Source organism: Delphinus delphis, chromosome 4, assembly GCF_949987515.2.
Source record: "Delphinus delphis chromosome 4, mDelDel1.2, whole genome shotgun sequence".
Taxonomy (NCBI): domain Eukaryota; kingdom Metazoa; phylum Chordata; class Mammalia; order Artiodactyla; family Delphinidae; genus Delphinus; species Delphinus delphis.
Window position 1 is genome coordinate 30,720,230 of NC_082686.1, and position 23,511 is coordinate 30,743,740.

At 35.7% G+C, this 23,511-nt stretch overlaps 1 protein-coding gene across 1 annotated transcript in view; it reads left to right on the forward strand.

The window, feature by feature from the left end:
* ROBO2 (roundabout guidance receptor 2) overlaps positions 1-23,511 on the forward strand; it is a 582,138-nt gene that overhangs the window by 337,940 nt on the left and 220,687 nt on the right. The window lies entirely within an intron of this gene.

A 23,511-nucleotide genomic window follows, 5' to 3' on the forward strand; every position in this document is an offset into this window, starting at 1 on the left:
CCCACTCCCCCTTTTCTTCCCCCTTTATCCTTTCCCTTCTCTCACAACTAATGCCAAGTTCTAGTTTGTGCCGGCAAAGAGTGATGTGTCTTAAGTACTTTATCACACTCTTCAATTTGTGGCCTTTTACCTCCATAGTAAATTGACTGTAAATCAAGAAGGAACTTTAATACACCAATAAAATCTATAAAAAGCTGTCTTAAAGAACAATGTTCTCTAAAAGCAATTTTTAAATGGAAACAGGATTTAGCATTTTTAATTATAAAATGTACAGCAAACTCAGAATTTGCTGCGGAGGTTTTTCTTTTTTAATTTAATTTCTTATTTAAAAATTTTTTCCTCCTCCCGAGATGTATGCTACCATTTCGTAGCCACTTGATGCATGTGCCTTTTTACATTTAAATTATTAACAGTTAAATAAAGTAACAATTTCAGTTCTTCATTTGCACTGACCGCATTTTAACTGCTCAAGAGCCACCTGTGGCTGTTGGCTACTCTGTCAGACAGCCCAGGTGTAGAACATTTCCATCATCACAGGTGATGTTCTGTTGACAGCACTGCCCAAGAGAGTTGGATATTGAACTAATCAAGAAAATCAGAAAGTATATGTGCATATATATATATATATATATATATGCACATTAATTATATATATATACAGTAATTATATATGTTATATATATTATATATGTATATTCTCCTTTCTTCTTTCTTTCCTTCCTTTATATTTTTCTTTTCAATTTCTCTCTTTGAATAATTTAAATTTTGACCTAAGGCATTAAGTTGTTTCTTTTTTGACATTTCAGCAAGATCCCATTTGCTATCAATTTATATCCACATGGGTGTGTGTTTGTGGTATCATTTGCAGCTAGCATGGATCCCAATCCAGAGATGTGCTCCTCCAGGCTATGGCAGGACTGGGTTGTACTGTTGCCTTACACTTCATAATGCTGACACATTTACTAGAAGAGAATAAAAAGAAGATTATAACATTGTGATTTTACCTGAGAGTGTATACTAAATGCAGTGACCCATATCCAGAAGAGAGAAAGTGGGTTTTCCCAAATATCAGTCTTGGGGCTGGGTCACCTATAGTGGAGTGAGGATCAAGGGGATGACGGTAGGAAGAGCCAGGTCCTCAGGCCAGTCTCTGAGCCCCTCCTTGCACATCAACCATGTAGCTTTGAGTGCATCCCATTTTACCTATTTTACCTTACCTATAGGTGATCTGTAAATTGATTAATCTCCTCCTGGAAAATCTATCATGTATGAAAATATTCCAGTCAAGTGCTTTTTGGTTTTCTCTTTGGTCTATGACATCTCTAATCAAAATGTGATACAAAAGAGGGAATGCTATATTTTTAAATAACACTTAAACCATTTACATTAAAAAAATTTTTTTATAACATCTTTCTTGGAGTATAATTGCTTTACAATGGTATGTTAGTTTCTGCTGTATAACAAAGTGAAACCATTTACATTTTAAAGACATATGGCAATCCAGATTTTCCATTATTCTTGCAAGCATCACATTCAATGTACATAGTGACCGAAGTTCTCATTGGGGCAATTGCCCTGCTGAGTCCCCAGCATCACAACAATCCTGGTCATCTCTCCAGTCTTCACCTCTCATTAGAACCAAGTCCAGCTTGCAGATAAGTGAACACATGTTTCCCTTCCTTCTAAATACTATCTGGATGTGTTCCAGTCCCTTTGGATTCCAAGTCTACCTTCACTTTAGACACCCTCCTGAGTTCTGGGTCTCATAGTTTTGAGTCTGCTGTGTCCTCCCTAAAAGATTTAATTCCACCTTTCAGAATGTTTTGCTCTCTTGAAGCCCAGGAGTCTGTGCATTTATAGGAGAACGTTATTTTCCCTATATTCTATGGATTAATTTATTCTCAGTGTCCGGTATTATACTAGCAGTTGAGGAAGAAGGAGGCATAAGACAAAACACCTTCCTAGCAAATAACCTGAAGTATTTGTTCAAAGCTGTTTCCATTAGAATTCCCTGGATTTGTATTACAATATGATATGTAAATATGAAAACAGCATTCTGTTTTGTAAGGTGAGGAGTATATATACCTTAGAGAGTTTGGACAATTTTTTTTTTTTTTTTTTTTTTTGCTTCCTAAGATCTATTGTCCATATCGTTTCTTTTCCTTTGAGACTCATTACTTCAAAAACTTAATTTTAGCCAGACCATGCATAACAGATTTTATCTATGGAAGAAATGACAGTGAGAAATAAGAACTGTCAAAGCAGTGATATTTAAGGAAGGTTTGATGTCAAACTGAAGGTTGGCATTTTAGTTTAGAAGTGTATTCATCTATTCTTTGACTTCATAAATCATATTTAGGCTATTAGTAGCTACAGTAATGAAGTTACTGTGGATTCTAGAAATGAGGGATTGCTAGTGTGGTCTAACCTGTATCTTTAATAAACTCTGGTTTTGAATTGCTAAAATTCAACCTATTTGACTGTGTCAGAAGAGCTTTAATGTCCTTCATTGTGCAAACTTTGTTTCTGTCACCATTGACAAATCCTAATAGGGATTAATTTAGTTATGGGTGACAGAATAAGCTGCAACAGTAACCCAGCATTCTGTCATGGATCCAAGCTAGTTACGAGCTTTGCTTTTCCCGCTGCAGGCAGAAACTTTGCTCCATCTACAATCGACACAGAAATCCTCGCCTCTTCTTTCTATCTGTCATTTGTTCTTATTTACCATAACCTCTTTCTTTCTTGTGAGGCCCGATTTAGAAGTATATATTATGGAGGTATTTGAAACTGCAGTAATAAATATGTGCTCTACACGTTTTTAATCACTTGCCAGTCTGCATTAGCTTTTTAATTATTAATAAAGTGAAATCCATTGATTTCCTCCAGTTGTTTGAACACGAGTCTGACCTAATCCTGCCTCAGGCTTGAGGGGCTCTGAGATGAACAGCAAATCCTTGAGCTAAACATTAATTTTGTGGGATTTAAACATAGTACTATTTTTTTATTCCTAAAGGAAGCTACTCCTTTGTCTTTTTCTTTCTGAATTTGCAGAAGTATTATGAACTTTGGTCTGTTCATTTTAGATATACAAAGTAAATCTTGGACAAAACAAGTTTGTGATAGCACTAAAATTTGACCTTTCTCATTATTTTGTGCTGATATTAGAAATTTTACCATGAATGTTCATAAAATAATAGGTTCAGAAGACTTTAATACCATTTTTAATTTAGATGGAAGCACATTTATGAGTAGAGCATTTTTGTTTTTCCTGTGTTAGGAAGGGCTCTTTTTTTCTAGTTATATTTCAAACAATGTTAAAGTAACACATTTGGATTTATTTCATATTTTCTTAATGAAATCTCATTTTCTATATCTCTTTGCTCATTGACATAATATCAGTTAACACATTTTTATTTCTTTTACCTATAGAAGTTGAATGATATATCAATTTCCCTTCTCAGTCTCCTGATAATTGCAAAGATGTGTTAAGCAGGATGGCAAGATTGCTTTTGAATGGAAATTTATGTTTGGTTTTGTTTGCCTATTTTTTTTTTGAAAAATACAATTTAAAGGTTTAGAAGCTGGTGAATAGCATGAGCTAAAACTTCTAGAAGACAGAGAATAAGCATAAATAACTTACCTCATTCTATTGGCTCAAATTTTGTTTCTCAAGAACAAAAGAAAAATTGCCTATGACTACAGTATCACACACTGACTAGCATGTAGTCAGTTACTTAAAAATATATGAATGAATTTGTGAGTGAATTGGCAATCTTATATTCTATGATAAACTTCTCAAACAATGCTGTTTGATGATGATAGCTCTTTAGCTAGGACCATTTCAGATAGTCCAGAATATTCATATTTGGAGAAAATTGATTACAGCCTTTACTGATCCAAATGTCATAATGTTATTATTCAATCGTCATTGATTTACTGTTCATATATGAGCTGCTGAGTATTTGACTTGATCAATTTGGTTGTTCCTTGCAACCAAATTTGGAGTTCCTCACTTAATATTCTATGCTTATGGAATATAATTATACTTTTTTTCTGTTAATTTATTAAAATCTACAGTAGACTTTATCAAACTCAGAGTTAATGTAAATATTTATGTAACTGGGAGCTGAGAAATGGAAGGTTACAAGTGTTTATTTGACCAAACAGTGGCAAAAAACAAAATGTTATTTTTATGTATGTAGTCTTTCCCTGTATGGCAAGCCCTCATAACTGCTTCTGATCCCAAATCTCAGGGAATTTGTTTCTAACACCGTAATAATCTTTCAAAAGCAACCGTGATTATAGTAACTTCAAAGCAGCAAGCATCTGTACTTTAAGATGGGCCAATGGAAGCTAGCATTCGTCTTTCATAAAAAAGCAATCGTGCTTTTCTGTGCTGCCACTTAGAAGGGCTTCCTTGGGGACCTTGTTAGATGCTTTCATGTGAAGACCATTTGACCCACTTCTGATTAGTGTGCAAGTTTTCATGGCAGTGGCTTCTGGGAGGGAGATGCCGTTGGCCTGTCGCCTCCCTATTCTTGAAGTGAAAGAAAACTCTCAGTGGAATATATTAAGGATAATAAAGGGAAGAAGAAACACCAGTTAAAAGAAGGATGAAATATTGAACTACTATTAAAAAAATTCAATGAACACATATTTCTGTACTGATTATTAAGAGGATAACACAGTCAGTAATACGGTTTCCTATTTTGTGTTCAGAAGAGTTTAACTTCTCCATTTCTTTTTCTTACAACATTTCAGAAATATGTGTTTTGAGAATGCAAAAAGTAAGTGAATTTGTAGCTCATTTTACTTTGGGTCAGTCAGTTTTCCTTTAGATGAATACTCATTTCTATGTTAGAATAACACTACAAAATATTAAAATGTCTTTAAAAGTAGCAATAAATGTACCAAGAATCTCTGGATTTTAATGTTTCTAATAATTTTCATTATAGCTTTTATAGCCTTAGGTAAAATCTTTCCTCACCAAATTGTCTGTTGGCACGAATATCAGGAACAGTGTTGATATCAAGGTATCAAAAAGCTTCTAACCATGTTACACCACCTTTAAAATTCAATGCCAGGAGAAGATGGCGGAAGAGTAAGACGTGGAGATCACCTTCCTCCCCACAGATACATCAGAAATACATCTACACGTGGAACTGCTCCTATAGAACACCTACTGAATGCTGACAGAAGACCTCAGACCTCCCAAAAGGCAAGAAAGTCCCCACGTACCTGGGTAGGGCAAAAGAAAAAGGAAAAAACAGAAAATTCAATGCCAATTCTTCAGTAATAACTATTATTCAATTTGGAATTTATTTAAGTTCCAACTTGCATAAATAGGCCCAGTATTTCTCCTTTTCTTGTACTAACAGGATGCTTACACTCACAAAATCAAACTACATAGAAAATGATTTACTTAGTGGTTTCTCCTGCTGTTTTAATTTACTTATACATATGGCAATAGGTTACCACGTAATCCAACATTTGCTCTCTTTTTACACCTTCCTTCCATTTAGGAGTACCACAGTGTAATTTTCCATTAGGATACGTTAATTTTAATGTAGTTTATTACATATCACAGTAGATTCCACACACACTGTTCAAGTACTCTAATTTTTAATTTCTCTTGCTTTATCCCTTTAAAAACCACAGCTGTTACTAGGATAACAAAAATGATGTTGAATAGCTGCTTACTTTTCCACTTTCCCAGAGGGGTGGGGGAACAGCAGGTAGCATAGCCTCATCCCCAAACCAGATGTTACTTTATTAAAAATTGAACGTTTTGGAGGGAATAGAAGGAGATTTATGCTTTAGGAGAGCAGCAAAATTAGAAGGAATAAGACTATAAGATGGTCCAATTCAGTTTTAAATTCAAGCTTTGTTTATAGTTTATTATCTGCATTTTATTTAAATTGTATTTTAGATATTTGTGGATAATAAAAGCCCAAGTTCTAACCTGATACTAATTAATTGTTATCATTGTTAGTCCATCCAACAAGTTTTTCTGGAGTTTTACCATACACTGACATCAGGATAAGTTCTGTAAAGGACCTAATTGTAATAGAGTATAATACAATATAATTCCTCCCTTATAAGAGTTTAATTATTAATCACAATTTACTAAATTATTTTATTAGAAGTAGAATTTTTAAAGGAATTTAATATGTATCGTGTGATACATTAATCTACCATTTAAATTTATTTTTGTTGGATTATATTTTGCATGGATTGTTTTATACTTCTTTAAGGTATGAACAAGTCACAGCTTTGAAAGTGCTGTAATTTTGCTAGTATTCAGGACTCTTTTTTTTTTTCTTCTCCAATTCATTTTGGAAGCATGTTGAAAATTTCAACTACTAGGAAATCATTCTGCAATAACTTAATCATTTGGAACCTCCAAATAATCAAGAAAATTGTGTATTTTCAAATCTAGCCATAAGGTTTAAAAATTACATCTGATAAAATTTTAAAGAAAATGTTTTCCATTCTCAATTGCATCCCTCCATACATCCCCAAGTTGAAATTCTTATTTTTGTCTCATCTACTTTCTAGGTTATTATTTGTATTTCTACATCCTAAATGATAAGATAGGTTGTGCCTTTTCCCATATCATTCAAAGAGAGAAGATTCATAATTTGTAAGAAAATTATAGAAGAGTCAAATTTTAAGGCTAGACAGTCTGTTATTCACTCTAAATAAATTTCTTTCTTGCTGTTTATGAGTTATTTCATTTTTGAAATAATCAAATTAATAAGAGCATCCTCATCATCTTCCAATGACATTGTAGTAACAAAACAGTAACTACATGAAACACTTTGATCTTTAAAATTATTATGTGTTATTGTATTACTGTTATAGTTATTATGGCTACTAGGGACTAATTGAGCACAATTATGCAGAATCATTGATATTTAATCTATTGTACTTAAACACTTGTATCTATTTGCAGGTGTTGATATCCACTAAGCTTCCCCCCTCTACCCCAGAGTGCTAAATATCTCTGGACACAACCATTCTATTAGACTCTGCCATGCTTAGACTGCTGCTGTTGAGTGTCTCGGTTATATTCCTGTCAACTGCCAGTTGAGGATGGATGGTTTAAGTCTTGCAATGAGTCAGTCAGCAAAAGCACATCTTGTCGTTTGTTTTAATCTTATTAATTTCATTTTATTTTATTAGGTAAACAAAGAAATAGACCACACTTATCTTGTCAATTTATTTCATAATACTGTGAACTCATGAGTAGAACAGTTTTTAGCTTTTCTTTGTAGAGGGAATGAAGATTTCATCTCTGAGGTCTATAGCAAAAGTGAATGCATTGAGAAAATAGTGGCAAGTTTAGATTATATATAAATATGTGTTAAAATTTCCTGGTTACAAATACTTAAGGAATATTTAAAGCTATGACATATCTGAATTTTAGAAAAGATCTAGCTGTGTGAGTAGTACACATATCATTATAGTATGTTTTTTCAAAGAAAACATTCACAGTGTTACTGTAGAAATAAATCATGTTTCTGAAAACTTATTTATCCCTTCATCCAAAAGGGAATTCATGCGTAATGAGTAACTTGTAAGTGACCAAAAAGCTTAGTCAGTGAGATTGATCATGGTCTGTTTGTCTTTTGCACCCTATTGATCATGGTCTGTTTGTCTTTTGCACCCTACTAACCTAGATATTCTGTGAATTCAAAGTACATAAAAATCTACATGGTAGAATCCCTCTCCATGAAGATGCATTTAAACCAGTCCTATCTGAGAGTAATAATCAGAGACATTAGTTTCTATAGAGGGGTGGAGATGCATCCTCTAGAATAATCCATCTTTAGGCAGTCCATCATCACATCTCTTACCTAGAAGGCTCTGCCTACCTCTGGCTGACAGCCCAGGTTGGTGAGGGAGCTTTATAGGTGAGAGTCAGTTACTTTGACTAAAAAATCCTAAATAAGAAATCTCTCTATGTACCCCTGTGTATTTAGTAGCCACATCGTTTGGCGAAGATGTATGTCTTTCTTTAGGCAATGTATATATGTATGATATTTACTTATAAATAAATGTCTATGAGTGCTTATATCATTCATAAAATATTTTTTTGGCAAAAAATTGGGATTTTTAAATTGCATTTATTTTTTAAAGAATTTTTTAACCTAATGGAATTTATAAAATTTTAGTGCTCTAAGCTGTCTTGAAGTGGAAGAAACTGTTAAGTGTTTTTCTAGCTTTGTTCTGGATTTACCTGCAAAGCCCTTTAATTACTTTATTTTAGGAATATATGCTATTTTTAGAAAAATTAAGCAGTAAGAACAAACAAAAAGAAGAGAGACAGAGAAAGAGAGAGAGAGAAAATTTTAAACACTTTTAAATCTTAGTACCAGAAGGATGTTTTTAAGATTCAGGTGTTTAGTCTTTATATTTTCTAAGCAGGAGGAACTATACAGTACATAAGTATTTTATTATGTATGTAATATATTTTATGTATAAATTATATACACTAATAGTCACTTCAATAATGGAATAATAAGATTCATTTTTAAGCCAATTATATGACCTTTCCTTATGTACTTATTTGGACTTTAGACATCTAAGCCATTTACAATCTCTTCTGATTCAGGGAAACCAAAATAGAGGATTTTCAGGGAAGGTGCAGAAGTTAGTGTGGAATGCTGGATTGGGAGAAGTGAGTGTTCAGACTAAAAAGTAAGAGGGTGGTCTTGGTGCCCAGCTAAGAGTTTATTCTTAATTTTATTAACTTTGCCAGTGATTTTGTTCTATTCTTGAAATCTGAAGAGAGAGAAACAGAGAAAGAAGGAGATTACATCTAGTAGTTTATACTTAGTCTATATTTGGTGCAATATAATATCTACATGAAAAGAAAATTATTTACTTTAGTAAAGAAATTTTTCTTAGTCACATTTGTAAACAACATAGTTTTTTTTACTAGACCTCTTTTTAATGACTTTATTAAAGGCAAGTCTTATAAAAAGCCTGGAGTTAACAGAGGATTTTCCCCTCTTTCTAAAAGTGATATGATTCAAGGTCCTGTGTCAGAAACTATCAAAGATCAGAAATTACTTCTTAGTAGTTGGTTTTTAACAGGTGCCTTTGAAAGTGTCTTTGAAAAGACAAGTTAAATTGCCAAGTTTGTTTTGTTGTGCTTTGTTTTTTCATATTTCCCTCCTTTCCACTCTCATTAGATATAGACTTTAGGAAAATATTTAAATGAACTGCAATGAACAATTTTAGAGAAGTACTCAAAACTGTTAACTATGAGAATAACCTAGTTAAAAACCTTGAATGAGTGTTAAAGAGAGTTAAGTTTATTTTGGCACATTAATTCTCTTGATATCTAAAATTTCCCCCAGAAGTTCTGCAGACAGGGTGCCCTAATGAAAACATTCTTTGGTGACAAGAGATATTTTAATTCTGGCTTTGTAGTCAGGACATGTTTTATGGAAGTCTCTTAGTGATTTCTTTACCATGTGTGGCTTGACAAACCAATATTTTGTTTTGTTTTGTTTTTTAGTTTTAAATCACAATTCAATACACTTTAAGCTGCTGAACTGGGGATCTGAAATCTATGTTCTTTGGCACAAATTTCAAATTGTACCTTTTAAAGCCAAACTCCAAGCAAGTCCTAAATCCCTAAGTTTCTAAATTCCTTGAAGATAACACCATACCTTAATGAGGATTAGGCCATTGTTATGGAGTGTTTGTGTCTCCTCCACAGTTCATACATTTAAACCCTAATCCCCAGTGGGATGATAGTAGGAGGTGAGACCTGCAGGAGGTAATTAGGTGATAGGAGTGGAGCCCTCATGATGGGATTAGTGCCCTAAAAGAAGAGAAAGGAGAAAGCTTGCTTCCTCTCTCTTTTTCCTCCACCATGTGAGGTCACAGCAAGAAGAGAGCCATTTGCAAACCAGGAAGCAGGCCCTCACCAGACAGTGGATCTGCTGGCAACGTGATCTTGGACTTTCCCGCTTTCAGAACTGTGAGAAGTGAATGTTTGTTGTTTAAGCCACCCAGTCAATGGTAATTTGTTTAGCAGCCCAAACTGACTGAGACAGGAATATGCTCAGGAGTAAATTGACTTAAGTGGTCATGATAATGACTGGCACATATATGGTACTTAACAGCACTGAATATAGTGTTACCTTTTAAGGGTAAGAATACCTGTGGTGGTGGGCGTGTGTGCATCCATATTGATCTCTCTATCCTTTAACTTTTTTTTTTTTAATTTATCAAAAGTAGAAAAAAAAAAAAACCACACTTGTATTATCCCCCAGAAAACTGAGGTCACAGAAACTGTCATACAGAGTGAAGTAAGTCAGAAAGAGAGAGACAAATACCGTATGCTAACACATATATATGGAATTAAAAAAAAAAAATGTCATGAAAAACCTAGGGGTGAAACAGGAATAAAGACACAGACTTACTAGAGAATGGACTTGAGGCTATGGGGAGGGGGAAGGGTAAACTGTGACAAAGCGATAAAGAGGCATGGACATATATACACTACCAAACGTAAGGCAGTTAGCTAGTGGGAAGCAGCCGCATAGCACAGGGAGATCAGCTCGGTGCTTTGTGACCACCTGGAGGGGTGGGATAGGGAGGGTGGGAGGGAGGGAGACGCAAGCGGGAAGAGATATGGGAATATATGTGTATATATAACTGATTCATTTTGTTGTGAAGCTGAAAGTAACATACCATTGTAAAGCAATTATACTCCAATAAAGATGTTAAAAAAAAAAAAAAAAAAGAAACCCTAAGTAACCTGCCCGAATCACATAGCTCTAAGAGTCATGGTGCTGAAACTGAAATCCAAGCAGCCTGGCTCTAGGGTGTAGGTTGAAATCACGGCAGTACACTGCCTTGGGCTGGGCTTTTTTAGGTTAGGAGATACTTTGCTATGTGGGTATCAGGTGGGAAAAGAGAGGTGAAGAGGGGAGTGTGTGGAGAAACAAGACAAGGAAGATGGATAAGCAGGTAGAGGAAAGCAAACAAAAGCATTAGGAATAAAAGCATTGAAATTGATTTTTAAATTGTACTTCTTAAAACTGTCATTTTGTAATTACTCTAACCATGTAGCTTGGCTTTTGTTTAAAAAGATTCCTTACTTCTGGCCCAGGATGTGTCATTACCCATTCAGAAAATTCAGGCCTTAAGAACAATAGACTTAGCTCAAAGAGGAATGTATGGGTGACACGAGTAATCTGACTGTTGGTAAATTATAACCAGAACTATTAAAATGTGTCAATATCTTTAAGGACATCTTGTATAATTACTGGTAGTTGATAGTTCTGAACTGCACTTACTTTCCTGTAGCTTTTTGCAGGGATTGATAATGTGAAATCCACCATGGATTTTTCTAGAGTCATTTGGGGGGCCTTGTGAAGTGAACCAGACATCTGGGAGCATAGCCCTAAAAAGCCAGTAAACTCACTTTAAATATTAAAAATTATCCAGTGTATTTTGTTCTTCTAAATGTATCACTTTACAAGTAATTGATTTAAAATATTTAATTTGCATATAAGTGAGAAAGCATGATCAGCTTTTCTTCTGAGGAACATTCCCTTATTAAACTGTGCTTGTTTTGTGATTTGGTTCAAGAACACTTTTATACTGGCTAGTAGATGGCGTGTTATGCATTTGAGAGTGAGCTAAATGCAGGTATATTTAGTCTCACAGCAGCCCTGTATTTCCATTTCAAAGAAGAGGTAAAATGAGGTAGAGCCTAGTTAGGTGAATTTTCGAAATTCTACACCTAGTGAGTGGTAAATTTCTAATTTCAAGTCAAGTTTTTTCTCATTACAAAATTTCTGTTGTTAATCTCTGTGTCTTATTCTGTTTGAAGTAAGTTTTAATTTATGATCTTTCCTACCTTCTCTGGGAGGGTCCCTTGTGATAATAAAAATACAGGACAGTGTGAGTTTTTCAGATTGTTCTTTGGATTCTTGGTTATTTCCTGACACAAGTCACAGATACAGGGGATACAAAAACATTGTAGAAGGAATTAAATATGTCCAGAAATTTCTTGCCTTTGGTTAGATTGCTTCTTTGTCAGCCCCTACATTTTACTGAAAATCCAGCTCTTGTCAGATGGTTTATGAGTTTATACTTCATGTCATTTATACTGGTCATGTGCTACTGCAGAACTCTAGGAAGGGGATTCCAATCCTTAAATACAAAATGACTTCGTTTATATTTCTAGAATTCAGCACCTATTATTCATCCAGTGTTACGGACTTTTTCATGAATCCAAGTCTCCTCTTCACATAGAGACAGCGTATTTTATATTGCTTTGTATATATGCTGGATAGAACTCAGGATTTTTTTTTTTTTTTTTTTTTTTGGCTGCATTGAGTCTTCGTTGCTGTGCGCGGGCTTTCTCTCTAGTTGCGGCGAGCGGGGGCTACTCTTCGTTGAAGTGCACCGGCTTCTCATTGCGGTGGCTTCTCTTGTTGCGGAGCATGGGCTCTAGGCACGTGGGCTTCAGTAGTTGCAGCACGCAGGCTCAGTAGTTGTGGCACGCGAGTTGTAGAGCATTCGGGCTTCGGTAGTTGCGGCATGTGGGCTCAGTATTTGTGGTGCACGAGCTTAGCTGCTCCTCGGCATGTGGGATCTTCCCGGACCAGGGGTCGAACCTGTGTCCCCTGCATTGGCAGGCAAATTCTTAACTACTGCACCACCAGGGAAGTTCCAGGATTTTTCTCAAATGCTTCTTGAATTAGATTTTGCACTATAATTCATTTTGAAGACTATCCTGTCTCTTTAAGAGGCAGAGTTAAACCTATTGGACCTATAAAAGGAGTATGCACTTGAAAACTCGGTGGGTTGGTGTCCTTCAGAGAGCATTGAGATATTGGAAGGAAAGCTCTAAGGGACATATTCTATGGAATTAGTAAGCAGGGACAGACCAAACATTTCAATGGAGTAGCGAATCCAAATGAGAATAGTGGAGTTTGAACTACACCGAGGTAACAAGGTTTTACATTTGGCACTTGGTCCTCAGGCCTCGGTTGCCTGGAGTAGATCAGTGTTCCAGTTTGGCGTTATGCTTACAAATGGTTGGCTTTTCACTTGGCATTTGCTGTAATAAAACAACACTGGCAAGTGGATGCCTCCAATTAAAGGTACCCAAGGACCACAGTTCCTTGACAACTATGGAGGAATTGGGGGATGACTCCTCGGTATATTGAGACTGCAAAAATTTTATGTGACAGTTTCTATATAGAATATCATTACTCATGGGTGCTTTGTTTTAAAATAAACATTAGGCATGGGGAAATCATTAAAAGAGGGTAAAGCCTTGTGAAATGTAATAGTTTATGTATAAGTTTATGCACATAGCCCCTCTGTATAAACATTAAGTGCATGCGTATGTATAAGATGTAAGGAGGCAAAACCGACTTTTAGTTGTGTTTATATAAAACAGATAATTTCATGATTACATTTCTTATTCTGTGTGTCAGTTACAGTATTTCTTCTCACAGTTGTTGGACAACAAGCTTTGACATTTTAAGAGCCTACAGATGTCATAATTAAACTTAGTAATCAGTCTAGAAATAAACACATAAATAACAAGGGATCCTAAAGGTCAGCAATATGGCACGGCATAAACATGGAATTCCAGTGCTTGTTTCTAACATGAAAAAATGTATTCTGCAGTTCAAAGCATGTCATTCTTTGCATATGTTCAAATGAAATACGAAAGAAGAAAAACTCTCTCCAGATGATTAATGTAACATTTTACAAGGACATATGGATGTTCTTAGAATTTAATGGGGGCAGGGGAACTTACCTGGAATCAATTATGGGAAATTTGGCAAAATGGAAGTGAAGTACACATTCGCTATTCTTGTTATAATTACTTGACATGTATTATAAGGATTTTTAAAAATCCAAAAGAACAAGATGAGAGTTATTCCAGTCAACGGGAATTAATTCTGTTCAAATAATAGCATGACAAAAATGGCATCCTCAAGTTTTGGAACTGATTTTGAAGGATAGATTTCCATGTGTGAGGAATAAAGCTTTAGTACTGGCATTTTTTCTGCCCTGAAATTTTCTTAAACCCTCCCCAAGTGATGTTGTTTCTCCCAGCTCTTGTGCTTCTTCAATTCATATACTTGCACATACTTCTCTGAGAGCAAAATTCACAGAATTGTTTGTTTACTCATCTGTGTCACCAGACTAGGAGTTTCTTGAAACCAGGGACCTCTCTTATAATACGTCTTTGCATTTCCAGTTATTTTTGCCTCATCAGGTACTTCTTATTTCATATACTGCTAGGTCAGGGCTGAGAGTTCCCAGTAAGTGATGAATAAGAATTATTTGCAAAGAAAAAAAAATGAATACATGTATATGTTAGTGCATAAATGTACAGATATTTACTGATTGTGATTTAAGAATTTCCATTTTAATCACTAGAGAAGGTAGAAAGTGTACTTTTTCATAGGAATAAAATAATATCAAACCTTTTTTGTAAAAGATATTTAAATTTGTTTCAATACCACAGTTGTATTTAATTAACAAAAACTTTAAAGTTACCTTAATATCTTTCATAGCTTCATATTATCCTTACAGTTAAGCCTTGAATAACTGTTAAGCCTTTAAAGTGAGTGTGTGGCAGGCAGTATTCTGCCCTAAATATAAGTTAACATTGCAGGAAACATTAGGCAATGATGGGAAATGTGCAGAAGTCAGAATTGCAATTACTAAGCTTAGGATAAATATTAGTTATAAAAAGTACAAGCTTCTGCCAAATACCAATTCTTCCAAGTCTAGTAAAGGACTGGAGATTTTTAGGAGTTTAGGAGTTTAAGAGGAAAGAAGGAAGAGAACACAAATGTCCTTGGAATGCAAGAAATACAATTTAATGGTGCAAAGGTTAGCCAAAAGTCCCCTTGGGCCAAATCCAGCTCGACCCAAAGCTGAAACTATTTGCTGTCTGGCCTTTCACAAAGATGTTTGCTGAATGGCGAAAATTAGAGGCCTCCATACTTGTTATTCTATGTACTAATTTTTATTTTGCAAACAAAAATTAAAGTTAAAATGACTAAGTCAGAAATTAATGAAGCAGTTATTTTTCTTGGTTCCTGTAGGAGAGGTTTGAGGCAATAACTTAAAATTTGTTTTCAACATGGCCTTATATCATTTTTTCATGTTTGATAACACTAACTAGATAACAGTTATGAATAGTAATAATAATCCTATGCTAGGTCTTATATTATTTATTTTCCAGGATTTTAGAATATATTTAGGTGTAAGTTAAAAAGTAATAGTATGGGGCTTTCCTGGTGGCGCAGTGGTTGAGAGTCCGCCTGCCGATGCAGGGGACACGGGTTTGTGCCCTGGTCCGGGAAGATCCCACATGCCGCGGAGCTGCTGGGCCTGTGAGCCATGGCCACTGAGCCTGTGCGTCCGGAGCCTGTGCTCCGCAACGGGAGAGGCCGCAAGGGTGAGAGGCCCGCGTACCTCAAAAAAAAAAAAAAAAGTAATAGTATGAGTGTAAGCGGTTCACTTGTTTTTCACACATTTTTTAATTCGAGGTTTCAGATGTCACTCTTTGTCCCCCCTCCATGCTTTCCCATTTCTAAAATCATTTGTAATTGTTTTTGTTATTTGGATTATTCATGCTTCTCTTCAGCATCTTGGGATTGCTGATGAAAATGCACAGTGCATGACTTTCTCAAAGTTTACATTTTAAACTTAACAAATATTTGAACTTTATTTAAAGTTTAGGTTGCAATGTGATAACTACTCAGTAATGAGGCTCTTTTATGAGGAGGAAGAGGAAAAAAGGCTTTATTGGTTTTAATAGCTGTCACTCCTTTTATGTTTGTAGGTATTCACCGCTCCTAAGTGATGAGGGAGCAGGGAGCATTCATATTGCCTTCTGCTCTCAAGGAAGATATGGTACAGGGGCATCTGGAAAATTGGTTTTTTGGTGGATTAAAGAAAAAGTTATTAATCGGTTGGTCAAATATTTCCTGAAATAATTACTACATCAAACACAGAATAGTTTGTCCTGGACCTTCTAGAAGAGCTTTTTTTAAACTATTTATTATGGCTTTATTAAACAAATATAATAAAAGTACTATGACAGTTCACTGATGTATCGCCTTGTTGAAAATGTGGTTTCCATGCCAAGAACAAATATGAAAAAGAGCATTCTATTTCCGTAGCACAGCTAATCACACTGTAATGTGTGTCCATCAATTGATCTTTTGGAGGAATTAAGGGAAATTCAAAAGAAAGATTATCATGTGCAAACAATGAGAGTTTAGATATCTTGCTTTCTGGCCTAGGGTCCTTCTATCCTTCCTGCAGCGTTTACTTTTTGTATCAGGAGTTAATTAAGGTGAAACATGAGGTAATTAGAGTTAATCCTACTGGCCTCCTGCTGGCCTGTTGCCTCCTAGGCCATGGCCTGAACCAAACTATGTTCACAGTTTAAGAAAGAAAAGCATTTTTGCAAAAGTGATGCTCATGCTTCTTTTTGACATGATTCCTAATCTTTAGGACTATTTTAAAAAATAGGTCTTTGCACAGAAAAAGTGTAAAAATGATCATGTTCTTCTAAAGTTTTGATTAAAAAAAAGACTATTCTATTAATACATACCTAGTCACTGACAGGATTATGGAGTTACATTCAGACACATTACATGTTACTATAAGTTAAATTTATAGTAATATAAATCTTTAGTTTTGATTATGCTGGAAAGTTATGCCTTTGTTCCCAAATTTATCTTCCTTTAACAGATTTGTCAATGAATTATGAATTTATAAATGTATCTTAGCAATTGAATGGTGGAGGGGAGGGGATGAAAAAAACCCCAAAACCTTCCCTGAAGTTCCTTGAGGAACATTCCAGTCCTTATAATGCAATAAACAGATCTGTTAGGTAGTAACTGACTTCTCCTTAGAATAAATACACCTCTGTGTTTTGAGCATGTTCATTCTAAAATGAGTTGTGTGTGTGTGTGTGTGTGTTGATTGTATTTTTGCGTTTTCAATGAAGGAAATAATAAAAAGATTTTATATCCTTATGAAGCTTCTCTAAGTTGAAAGGAAAGCACATCCCCTTTATAGAAACCCTAGTCTTCTAATTTACCAACCATAATAGAATCTATACTCTTGCCAAAAGGCATTTTATTAGGTTGTTAAGATTTTAGAATTGACAGACCCTCTGTATTAATTAAACAGCAAATTGCTAGTAAGCAAGTCATGGCGTTTATAAAGGAGGACACTTAGAGAAGGAGTAAAATCTCTTCTGTTATAGTTTAGAATATCCTATCAGGTCCTGGGCTAAAACAATCTATTATCATAAATTCATTTTTGTTTGTTTGTTTTCCCAAGTGCTATCAGGGTTTTAACTTCCATTTAGGCTACATTGATTTCTCCTTTTCTGTCTTTTTAGATGTACTTTAGAAGAATTGTTTGTGCAAGCATCTTGAATTTATATAAATTTTTAAGTCCTTTACTGAGATTAAAATCACTTTTGTGGAGTAAACTGTTAAAGATTACAGAGCAGCTATACTGCAACAAGTTGCTAATTCATATCTTCTGTTTGCGACTCTGAAGCTGTTAATATTTATGTGGCCAAATCATAAACTCTTATTTATTATGGTAGTCAATTACAAATCTTCGAAGTGTCTGAGTCTTACTTTTATTTTTTATGAGAGAAAAAAGCGTTATTTTTTTTCTACAAGCTTAGGCTTTAAGTCTAAAGGAAATGCAGGATAAGACTGTGTTTTTTTAGTGATTTGGTGTCAGTTCCTTAAAGTGGAAGTAGAACCTTTTCTCTGCAAAATTGCGAAGAGAGCATTTGTACTCTGGCATTTAAGGATATAGCAGATGAGATTTTCTATTGATCCCAGTGGCAGGGATGAATGCCCTGTGAGAATAAATGAGCCGCCTTTATGAGGCTCCCTGTCATCAAGGATTTAGCTGTTTCATTTGGAGATTCCTGTAAATGTTCACCAGATTCATGACCAGTAATTTTCACTGGAGAAGGACTGCACCATGGGTAAGCAAATGACTCTTTGTCATTAACGGTTTCAAATAGCATTAAAAATGTTCTGGCAGCTCTGTTGATTCTGATGAAGCTATAGAGCCAAACTGCAGTGTGTCTCTAGCTAATATTTCCAATTATCAGGCCAAGGAAAGGACCAAAGTGAATAATATGTAACATATATGTACCCCCCTTGCTGCCCACATACACATACGCTAATGCTGCTCACATAGTTTTTCAATATGAAGATTTGAATTGAAGTCCAGAGATGTTCATATTTAGAATAGCAGAATAAAAATACATGTTAACCAGAAACTACTCCTTATGTAGTTAAATTTATACATGCTAACCTTTGTGTCCTTTATTGGGTTATCTTCTAAGGGATCAGTAAATTGATGCAATAACTAATTTACATGCTCTGCTAGAAAGGTAACTGCCTGAAGATGTTAGATATGAGGTCCCACTAGTCTACCAAAGTTGGTTTTGCATTAACATTGAATGCAGCAGTCTTCAAAAATTCTTGAAACATGACAGATAAATGGATTAATATATCTGTCTGTGGGATCTGTTTCTATATACCCAAGTTTTTACTGTATGTATTAATATTTAACTTACCCACCCTTATTATAAGGCTTCCATTTCTAAAATTCTTATTCTAATTATTAGTCTTTAAATTTCATTTAGAAGTGTATTAGAAAAATCTATAGCTCATTTTCTTGGTCTGTAATAGTTCTGACAGGGGCTGACTGAGAGATGACTGTGTTACATACAGTATAATAAAATGTTAAGTAATTTGTAGTTTCTCATAACCACAGAGCAAAAATAAAACTAGTTTAGCACCACTTTGAGGGTTCTCCTAACTCCTGATGCCCATTCATCCCTGTCTCCACAGGAAAAAAGTGCCCACAGGCTACTTGCATGCTTATCCAAAGTCATCCCAGAGGCCCTCTCATGCATTGCTAGTGCAATGGTGTGGTTACAAATTAATAAAACCTTTATTAAGGACAATTTAACAATATGAATTAAAGTAGTTTTAGATCCAGCATTTACTTTTGTAAATGTATATTTCAGGTAAATATATGTATGTGTGTAAAATAGCACTATCTGTGTAAATTTATATATTATGGCAAAAGGTAGGCATCAACTTCTAAAGAGAATCAAGTCAATAGGAACATCACTATAAAAGGTAAGGTATATCTTACTTTGAGCCATAAAAAGAATGAAGAATGCCTTTATGCATTGATACAGCAAGGCTTACAAGATACTTTATAAGGAGGAAAAAAGAAAAAGATACTGAATTGCACATCCTTTAATGTTTTCATCCCTGATATATCAAGTTTGAATGTTCAAATTACATTTATCCTCCTCACTTTAGTATTGTCAATTTTGGCTGGCTATTAGAAAAAAACCCTAAATTTATATTAATATGTGGTTGACCAATAGCTTCATACCTTCCAGTGATGTTTCTGATTTAGAAGAGGAGAGTTATTAACTCACATGGAATCCTCACTGGTTAAGTTTCAGGAAGTTCTAAAAGGATTTTGCAGGCAGTATGTGTGTCATCATTTGACTAAAGGAGCCCAGCAAGCCAAAGACAGTTATAGGCCCTTTAATCCACATCCCTGACAAAAGGAAGAAATGGCCACACCAGTCACAGCAAGCTTCTACCTGGAGATTGACACCTAAGGGGGCTTCCTGGGAACTGCCTTTGGAAAACCAAGAGAGGACAAGTTCAAGTACAGAAGGAACTGAGCTGCTGAGCTTTAAACCAGTGTAGCTTAAATTGTGGTTATGACACATGTGTTATAAAGACACACGACACATGACATTTGCTTTATGCAGGGCTGTTTGCTAAAAGTGAAGACTCCAGAGACCCCTCCATCCCCAAGATCTACTGAATCAGACTGTAGAGAAGAACCCTTGTTTGAGCACTGCAGCTTCACGACTTAATCTCACAGTTTTCCTCCTCCCAGTAACTGGTGAGAATGGAATCACAAACCAGAAGTATTTGTTCCTGGAATACCCAAGCCCTGAGTGATGTTTGAGCAGCCAAGTCCAGGATTCTCTAAGTAAAAATCTGAAAGTCTTTGAAAAGGGCTTGAAAGTCTCCTCCTGCCTGGACCGTATCCCAGAAATGCTTTCCTAATCCATTTCCTAGGGGCTCTTAGCTCAGTCCTGGCCTAGCCCCACACTTTGTTTTATACTTAGCATTAGCCTCTGCCCTGGGACACTGCGCTAGTGAAGTGTGTTCCTCTCCCACTGTAACTAATGCCTCTTGGCCTTCTGGGGATGAGTAACTGCAGTGGATTCTTGGAACTCTATTCAGTCATTAAAAAAAAAAAAATTATGAAGCACAACTTTTGAGCCCAACACTTTTCTAGGCCCTGGGAATCCAGAAAGGAACAAAAGAGACCAAAATGGAGCTTTCTTTCTACAAGTGGATATAAACAACAAACAAGAAAATAAAATATATTATTTGGATAATCAAGTTGCATAACAAAGAGAAAAAGCATGAACCGGAAAAAATGTGTGTGTTTGGGTTGGGTGGGGGCATCTGAGAGGTTCCAATCTTCGGTAAAGTGGCCTGGGAAGGTTTGCCTGAGAAGGTGAATTTTGAATGAAGCCCTAATGGAAATTAAAAACAAAAATAAACATGAAAACAAACTAGTTTGTGGAAATGAGGCGTGGGGGTAGAATATGTTCTAGGAAGAGGGTCCCAAGTCAGAAAGTGCCAGAAGGTTACTGTGAATGGAGTTGAGCACGAATAAGGTAGGGTGAGCAGGGTGAGTTGAGTTAAGAGTGGTGAGCAGAAGCCAGGTCATGGAGTCCCTTGAGGACTTTGGCTTCTATGTTAAGTGAGTCCATTGAAAGTTTTGAAGAAAGAAGAGACATGGTCTATTTTATGTTTTAAAAAAGATCACTCTTGGCGTTTAGTTGAGAATTTTACAAATCAGAACTGAAACAGGGAGATAAGTTACTATGATCCAGGTGAGAGCTAACCAGGCAGAGGCAGTGGAGGTGCTGCAAGGTGATTAGAGTCTGGTACGTTTTGAAATTAAAACCATCAGGATTAGATCATGTTATGTGAGGTTATGAGAAAAGGGCAAGAGCCAAGGAACAATCAACTATTATCAGCTTAACTGATAGAAGGGAATTGCCATTTAATGAGATGGAAAGACTGTGAGAAGTGAAGACTTTATGAGCGAGTCAAATTTGCCTTGTCTATTTGACGTCTAAAAATGTAGACGTCAAGTAGGCAGTTGGAGGAGTGAGTCCAAGGAAGAAGTCTGGCTTGGTCATATAAATTTGGATAGGAGCATACATGTAGTAAAGTCATCAGATTTGATGGGACTACACATAGAGTCCGTGGAGGTGGAAGAAATCCTAAGACTAGGCTTTGGGTCACTTTATTTTTAAAGGTTGAGAAGATGAAAAGGACCTAGCAAAGAAGACTGAGAAAAAACCTGTTAGATAGTAGGCAGAAAGTGGAATGAATATGTTATGGCATAGATGAAGTGAAATAAATGTTTAAAGTTGGAGAGAACATTCAACTGTGTCAGACGTTACTGAAGCATGAAAGGAAATGAGCCACAGGAACTGACCAACATGGAGGTCATTGGTAACCATTATAAGAGTAATTTTGCTGGATAGTGGGGGTGATGTCTTTACTACAAGAGGTTCAAGAGAGAATGGGAGAAGAGAAATCAAGAGACAGTAAGGAGGTTACACCACAGTTCTTCAGTCCAGGCAACAGAGAGACGGAGAGTATCAGGAGAGGAAAGTGGGGACAATAGAGAGGGGTTTTCTTGTTTGTTTTTAAGGTGGGATAAATAAATGCATGTCTGTGTGTTATGGAAATCATCTAGTAAAGAGGGAAAAATTGCTGATACATGAAGGAGAGAGGGAAATTGCTGAAGCAATGTCCTTGAATAGGCAAAAGGAGATGGGTGCTAGGCAAAAATGGAGAAGTTGCTCTAATCTGGACACACAGACATCATCTGTTGTCATGAGAGAAGGTAGATAATGGGCCCAGATGCAGTCATATGGGTGGGTAAAGGAGGTAGATAATCACATATATGATTTTCGTAGGGTACAGTTCAAGATGCAAGATCATTTTTTCACATTAATGTTTGAAGATAAAATGGGAACACTGGCTTACATCGTTCTGTAGAGAAACAATGAATTGTGTTGAAAGAGAACAGATTTCCAGACAGTGTTGAGATCACACGTAATCTGTTACATATGGCTCCTTTCATAGTCAACTTGTATAAATAGAGAATTCCTTTTCCAATTTAGTTTAATTAAACAATGAACCTTTGAGTGTTCATGATTACTAAGACCCCACCCCTGCCTGCAGGGAGCTGCCTGTCTGGTGGGACAGCCCCAAAGTGTGGACCATATTTTCTAAATAAAAATAAAGACTGATGACCCCACCCATGGGCTGAAAACAGAAGAGAATATTTAACATGAGGGCCATCCAGTGATATTCAGGGCATATGTTTGCCCTTATTGTAATTAGTATCAGATGTTTTATGTGCTGAATTAGAGAAACACAGAGTGTTATGGAAGAACAGAAGAGCAGATGCTCAACTTCCCCAGAGAGATGTGGGAAAGCAAAGTTATGGCTTTGAAAATTACTGAAACAAAGGGAGAGGCAGGAGTTAAGCCTGGGCAGGTAGTCATACTGAATGAATTTTATTCTAAGAAGTGTGTGTGGATACTATTCTCTAACCATCAATGGTGACATAATCATGTCTGTATTGTAGAAAGATAAATCTGGTAGCTATGTGGAGGAGAGAATGGCCAAAACTGGAGGTAGTAAACTATTAAGAGTCCTCCGAAATAGCCCAGGCAGAATATAATAAGGAAATGGCAAGAGTGATTGAGAGGAGAAGGTAGATCCTAATGTGTTTTTTTAGGGGAAGAAAAACAGGACTTTAAGACATATTTGGAAAGTAAGAGAACATATAACAATGACTACAAGGTTCTATTTGGGGTAAAAGTTACACTTTGATGTCATTTGTCAAGACATAGAGTACAGAGGATGGGCAGTTTTGGTCAGGAGGTGAGCAAACATAATAAGTTCATTATGTGCATGTTGAGTGTAAGATAATTTCAAGCAGCTGGAACGTCTGGGTTCTGTTTTTCTGACATCTTTCCTTTCTTTCACTGGGCATTGGATTTATCACTGGAACTCAACAGAAGAAGAAAAAAATAGCAATATTTAGGCGCAATTAAAATGATGTGAAGGACATTCAATGCTAAAGGACAAATTCATTACATACCAAGCAAAATCAAAGCTTCCCAATATTTTTAGTTCAGGGTAACCACATTTTCTTGATTTATTTTTTGTGAGTTATATGATTTGCCAAAAACATTTTGCTTTCTTCTTTGTTATTATATATTCTTGTTGAATCAATCGATTGATTAACAAAAAAAAACTAGAGAGATCATAAGAAAGGAAATGATAAAATAATACACCATAA